Source organism: Bison bison, unplaced genomic scaffold, assembly GCF_000754665.1.
Source record: "Bison bison bison isolate TAMUID 2011002044 unplaced genomic scaffold, Bison_UMD1.0 scf7180017864524, whole genome shotgun sequence".
Lineage (NCBI taxonomy): Eukaryota > Metazoa > Chordata > Mammalia > Artiodactyla > Bovidae > Bison > Bison bison.
The window spans coordinates 527522-534281 of NW_011495075.1; the positions used below are offsets into that span (position 1 = coordinate 527522).

The 6760-nt window shown below is 64.3% G+C and overlaps 1 protein-coding gene across 1 annotated transcript in view; it reads right to left on the bottom strand.

Annotated features, from left to right (window-relative positions):
• The window catches only part of LMOD1 (leiomodin 1 (smooth muscle)), a 27347-nt gene that overhangs the window by 5954 nt on the left and 14633 nt on the right, over positions 1–6760 (bottom strand). The window lies entirely within an intron of this gene.

The window sequence follows — 6760 nt, forward strand, 5'->3', positions numbered from 1 at the left end:
GCCCCCCCCCCCCCCATCCCCGCTGCCAGCAGGGGTGAGCCTGCCTCCTGGTGCCCACGCCCGCCCCCAGCAGGTCCGTGTTCTGACCCCCCTGCCTTTGTCCTCACGGGCTCCCCCACACCTCCTGGGCTGGGTCCTGCTGCGTGTCTGCTCCAGAGGGGCTGCACCAGCCCTTTAAAAAGAACCTAATGAAAACCAGGTGGTGGCGGGGGCTGTGGGGGTTACTGATTAATCATCGTTTCCTCCACACAGTCAGGAATGATGGGGCTGGGGCTGAGGACGCAGATGCTGCCTTAAAAGGAGAAGTGGCCCGCGCCCTGCAGGGCTGGTTTCTGGGCAGCAGCTCCTCCCCGCTTATCTGAGGAGAAGCCAGCCCAGAGCTGGGGGTGCATCCTGCTGTGCTTCTGCCCCGGGCCCCTCCACTGGGAGGGTGGGGTGGGGGGACGGGACCTCCATGGGCAAAGGTCTGCAGGCCTCTGAACGAGGCTAGGCAGTGATGCTTTCGGGTCGAGGGAAGCCACGGGGGTGATTTGGGACTTCCTCCTGGAGACAGGAGAGTGGAAAGGATGACCTTGGAAAAACTCTGAGGCCCTGTGAAGCGTGGCAGAGGCCTGCAGTGGGTCAGGGTCAGGGTCAGAGGCAGCTCTGGCTCCCGAGTCCCTCAGGCCCTTGGTCTGCACCTTCGCTTGGCCAGGACCCGGCGACAGGTCTCCGGCAGGCAGGCGGGACGCAGTGTCTGTGCCCTCGGGCCCCAGCTGCCCTGTCTCCTGGAGTCTTGTCTGATTGGACAGGGAGCCTTTCCCACTTGCACTGCCAAAGTAGGAGACAGAGGGAGCCTGTCTGTCAGGAGGTCCCTAGAGGTGAGAACCCTGGGGGCAGAGGCCAAGCCCTCCTCTGCCCATGGCCACCCTCGCTCAGGCCTGGCCACCCACACGTGCCCTGCAAGCCCAGGTCCTCTCTGTCCTTCCTGTGACCTGTCCCCTGAGGAGGAGTGGTCCTGGCCCGAGACACCTACAGGAGACGTCTGCAGGCCCCCAGAGGGAGGAGAGCCTGGGGAACATCTCCAAAGCGAGTGGGAGTGCAGGGGTGCAGGACCAGCTCTGCTCGCTCAGGCGGGGCACGGCCGCGAGGCTGACCATTGCCCTTCCCTCCCAGCAGGACCCAGAGACTCTGCCCAGACGCTCTGTGTCCCCAGCCTTCGCCGAAGTCCTGGGGGCGCTGACAGCCTCGGGTAGGGCAGGGAGCCTTAGATGTCAGCCTTTCTTCTCCCGGGCTGCTTCTGGCTCCACCGCCCTGGGAGAGCACCCGGGGGCCTTCCTGCTCCGAGCTCAACCCCCCTAGCTCTCCCTCCTGTCCTGCTCCCGCCCTCCCCACCAGCCCCTCGGGGTCTCACAGCTGGGCTCATGTCCGCCCCACCCCATTCTCCTGTGAGGCTCTGGCCCCTGAGGACCCCGACGTCAGTCCCTGCAGCCGTCAGGGTCGTCTGTCTACACGGGAGGGCAGGACGGAGGAGATGGGGGGAGCTGGCCACAGGCTGGGGGCCCTGTTGGTCCCTGGGAGGGCAGCTCCCTTGGAGGGCTGATGTGACCACAGGAAGGGGGAGCGCAGGGCCGGGACTTATGGGGACCTGGGGTGCTCACTCCCTCCAGCCCCCTTGCTTTCCAGGCACGGGAGCCTGGGCTCGCCCGAAGTTCAGTTCCGAGGGAGTCCGCTGCCTTGGGGGAAGCTCTTCCGGGTGCTCCTGGGGTTGGGGGTTGGGGGGGCGGAGGTGCCCATGTCCCTGGGGGTCTGTGGGCAGGAGCCTCAGGGGAGGCCGAGGCCAGCTCGTTGGACCGAACTGTGGCTCTGCCACAGCTGAGCTTCCTGGAGAAAGCCGCAGGCCCGGGGGCTGTGGAAAAAACTCTGCCTGCTGCACGGGCAGTGTTCGCTGGCTTTGCAGGAAACCCTACCGGCTTGGAGCTGGGGGACCCCAGGGAAGGCGGGCATTCTCCTTGGAAGCATAATTGGGGCGCTCAGGGCTTGTACACATGCTCAGCTCCAGCCCGTAACTGGCGGCTGGTTGGCCCCCGCAAGCGGGGCAGGGAGTGGGGTTTCCATGGTTGGCTGGGCTCTGGGGCCCGCACTGTGGGTCATGGAGCCTTCCCTCACTGTCTGAGGCCCGGGATGCCCCACGTTCCCAGCTCCCGGCACGAGGCCGCACCGGGTCAGGGCCTGTCAGGAGGGCGGCTGGGGGCATCGTCCCCTAGCAGTCCACGTGGACCCAGGGGAGGGCTTGGGCCCAGCCTGCCGCCCGTGGGTGGACAGGCCGTGTGCTGGCTCCACCCGCGGGCCTGCCCTGGAATGTGTGCCCCTCGGGCACAGAGGAGAGCCTCGTGCCAGGGCATCCTGGAGCCTGGCGGGCTCTGAGCCCAGGGACTGCGGGCAAGGGGCTCAGAGGGGCTGCCCTGGAGGGGCTGGGCTTAGCAGGGCCACCTGGGGACTGCCCGGCCAGGATGGGGGGGACCCCCAGCGTCCTGCCAGTGAGGACCTTGGCAGCATTCCCAGCTTCGGTCACGTGTGGAGGGCATTGTCGCCCCCCACACACACACACCCTGCTCTCCGAACCCTCAGCCAGGGAACCTCCGACACCCACTGTCCAGACGGTGGCTGCCCCCGCCCCAACGTGGCTCCGTGAGGCTGTCATTGTCACCAGTTCACACAAGATGAAGCTGAAGCCCAAGACCACACAGTCCCCCGTGGAGGCCAGGCCTCCAGCCCTGGGGTCTGAACCTCTTCCCCTCCACCCAGCATCCTGCTTCCCAAACTCTGCACTGAGGCCTTGACACCAGCCGTCCGTCCAGCTACTCCTGAGCACTCTGTCCAGCTGTCTGTCCAGGCAGGCAGAGTGAGCTGAGCTTCAGGCTCAGCAGGAGGACACTCGGGAGCCTCACCTGGGATGGCCTCCCTGAGGGTCTCGGGCTGCACTATCCCCATGTGCCGCACTGTCCCCATGAGCCTGTGTCTGCCCGAACGACCGTCGCATCACCATAGAGCCTCAGAGATAAACACAGAGCACTTGCCACTTTTGAACAGAGTGTGCACAGGGTGAGCAGGCTCCGGGGGTTAGTGCTAACATTTTCCAGGTTCTGCGGATGGCGTGTTGGAGGAGGGGAGCGAGGGGAGCTGGCAGTCAAGCTCAGATCTCCTGCCTCTTCGCCACCCTTCCTGGAGTGGCCAAAGCACAGGACGTACCTGGGCTCCCAAGATTGGGACACATGGAGGGTCAGCCCTGGGGTGTGGGGATGGCAGGGCGGGAGTCCCCCAAGGAGCCGAGGGGTGGGGGACGCGCGGGGGGCAGTCCCATCCCTGGTCCCCCTGGATTTCTCATCTAGACTTGGGGGGGTGCCCACGACCTCTTCTAGACTGGGGGGGGGGTGCCCACGCCTCGTCTAGACTGGAGGGCGGCGCCCACAGCCTATGCTAGACTGGGGGTGGTGCCCACAGCTTCTGCTAAACTGGAGATTGCCCGTGGCTTCTGCTAGACTGGGGAGGTGCCCACGGCCTCATCTAGACTGGGTGGGGGGCCCACGGCCTTGTCTAGACTGGGGAGGTGCCCACAGCCTCTGCTAAACTAGGGGGGTTGCCCACGGCCTCTGGTAAACTAGGGGGGTGCCCATGGCCTCTGTTAGACTAGGGGGGCCCACAGTCTCTGGTAGACTGGGGAGGTGCCCACAGCCTCGTCTAGACTGGGGGGGGGTGCCCACGGCCTCTGCCAGACTAGGGTGCACTCATGCCCTCTGCTAGACTATTGTTGGGGTGCCCACGGCCTCGTCTAGACTGGGGGGGTGCCCAGGCCTCTGCTAAGGTAGGTTGGCAAGAAGGGGACGCAGCCTGGTGGGAACGAAGGTCGGAAGCCATCGGGCTTCTTGTTCAGCTGCTGCAGGAGTGGGTCTGTGCCCCCATCTCCGCCTCCTGTGTTAGTTTCCCACACGGCGGGCGCTGAGACAGAAACGCCCAGGGCCTGTGTGCGTAAGGAGGGCCGCACGGGATGACCGGGGCTGGGTGGTCAGTCCTGAGGACCCTGACCCGCCACTCCTGCAGCCCAGAACCACTGAGGCCATGGGTCTGACGTGTGGGCAGAGTGAGGCAGGCTGCTGGGCGAGGACACAGGGGGCCCGCAGTCCTGTGGAAAGACAGACAGCTAGGGGGCCGCTGTGCTCCTCATGGCCTCCCCCAAGTAGGCCCAGCCCAGCAGAAGCCCAGAGGCCCTGGGTTGGCTAGGCCCCAGTCTCCAGGACGTTCAGAGCCGGGGGAAGGTGGGAGCTGGGAGGCAGATGGGCCAGCAGCTCAGCGCTGCCGCCAGGACGGCCATGAAGGAGCCTGTGAACAGGAGCCACCCCAGGCGCAGTGGGAGGCCAGAGGCCGGGCCCTGACAGCCACCCTACTCCATCTGACATTTCATGCTCAGCCTTTACCACTTTGTCCAAAAGGCAGAGCAGCGGGGAGAGACCAAGTGTGCCAAACGAGACCCGTGAACCTCAGGACCGGACCCCTAGGCCAGGCGCCCACCGGCTGGCTCCCTGCTGCTTTCCCGGGGGCTCCCCTCTGGGCTGGAGCCGCCTTCCACTGACAGTTCTCACCCCATCACTGCCAAGGAAGGTTTGTGGGCAAGAGTGAGGCGGGTCACCTGCCTGACCGGGACCCTCCAGGAGCCTGAGCTCAGCTGGAAGGGGCGTCGCTGGACCCAAGCCAGGTCCTGCCTCGACTGCCTAACCCCCGACCCCTCAGCCCCCTCGTGCATCTCTGGTCCAGGCTCCTGTTGCCGTCACCAGGGTCGCTGCAGACGCTCCCAGGGCCTGCCCTCCGCAGGTCCCACTTCCCACTACAGCCTCGGGCCTCTCTGGGCACGGACCTTCCAGCCCCCCATCGGCCCCCATGGGAGAAACCGTGACCCCCGCCTGCCCACCTGCCATGGAGGGCACCGCCATGGGCCTCTGCAGAGCTGCTCCCACTGCTCGGAAGGCTCCTGCTCCTCTTTGCTGATAAACTCTCACCCCAACCTTAACTGTGAGGGGTCTCAGTACAGCCCTTGAGTTCCGCCAGGTTTATCTGGTGTGTATTAGGAGCTGGCCGTCTAACATTTTTCCAAACAAACAGATAAGGTCTGAATTACTTTTATGATCAGGAAAAAAAACAAAAGTTGTTTCACACACAAAATAAATTGCCTTTAAATATTTCCGTTTCCGAGACTTCCCCGGTGGCCCAGTGGTTGAGGCTCTGCTTTCCCGATGCAGGGGACCTGGGTGTGATCCCTGACTGGGGAACTAGAACCCACTTGCCAAAACGAAGACCCAGTGCTGTCAAATAAATATTTCAGTTTCATAGAAAAAGAAAAAAGCAAAAGCCGAGATACCTTAGGCCAGGGGCGGGGGGTGGGCGGGGACAAAGGTGGCCGGTGACCCCTTCACGCAGCCTGGCCGCACTGTGCCGGGACCCTCCATGAAGCCCGACCCTTGCCTGGCCCAGCTCCAGTGATTAAGAAGTCAGTGATAAATATCGGGCCTCCCAGAAGGGCTGGAGGGGTGTGGGCACCGCCTCCTAGACCAGTGCAAACAGTTCATTTTTACTTCCCCGGATGGTGGGAGGTTGTGGACTTGGGCCCCAGGGCACCGTCTACACCATCTAGCCTGCAGCCAGGCTAGCTCTGCATCCACTTTGCCCTGTGAGTGGAGGGACGGAGAGCAGCTTCTGGAAAAGGGGGCGGCCCGGCCCTCACACAGAGCACCTCAGCAGACTCTACCCCTTGGCTGCCCGGTGTCCTCAGGGCCAGCACTCCATGAGAGAGACAGGAACTGCCAACCCGGGCAGGGAGACCTGCCCGGGGCAACTTTGGGGCCTGACCCCTGCCAGGAGCTCCGAGAGCCTCACAAAGAAGGGAGGGCCCGTCTGGTGTCACCGGGCGCTTCCCTGCAGAGGAGGGGGCTCCGGTCGGTGGGGGCCATGGCTGTGCTGGGCCGGCCCCAGGCAGGACGCCCCCCAGGACGGTTCGGAGCCCCCTCCTGGGCAGAAGCAAGGGTCTGGCCACGGCTCCTCGACCCTGAACGGCCCGGCCTGGTGTTTCTGCGGTCCTCAGGGACCTGAGTCTCTGGCCAACTGGTCTGGTGACTCATGGCAAGAAGCTTGTAGCAAACCCTTTTTTGGAGAAACCGGGGAAGCGCTTGTAGAAACAAACAAGTGGCTTTGCCCTCTGCCCCGCGGGCCCACGTCCACCCCTGGCAGGCTGAACCCGAGAGTCCGGAACTCACTGGCGAGGGCCACTTAGTTTTCCAGTCTGTTTGTTTAGTTGTGGCACACGGGAGCCTCGCTGTTCGTCATGCAGGGGATGGGACTGGAGCCTCCCAGGGAACCCCTGCAGAGGCTTGGCTGGGACAGGAGGCAGGCGAGGACGCTCCTGTGGGACGGTCCGACGGGGCACAGCGTGCCTGGGGGTTTACACATGGAGAGGCTGAGCCCGGAACTGCACCCTGAGGCCAGGTCACTGCAGACCCCAGACTGCACGCGTGGGCCTCACAGGACAGGCGACGGAAAGGCGCACGTTTACACGGGGGGGGGCCAGTCAGCCTGTGTGCCAGGGAGACAGTTCTGCACGACGTGACCTGGGCTAAGGCTGAGCAGTGCCCACGAGGAGGCGAATTCTACGCCCACTCAGCATAGCAGACAAGTTTTGGTCAAGTGGGGACTGGTCTCAGGACTTCCATCTCAGTTGGCTGGAGAGGTGGTG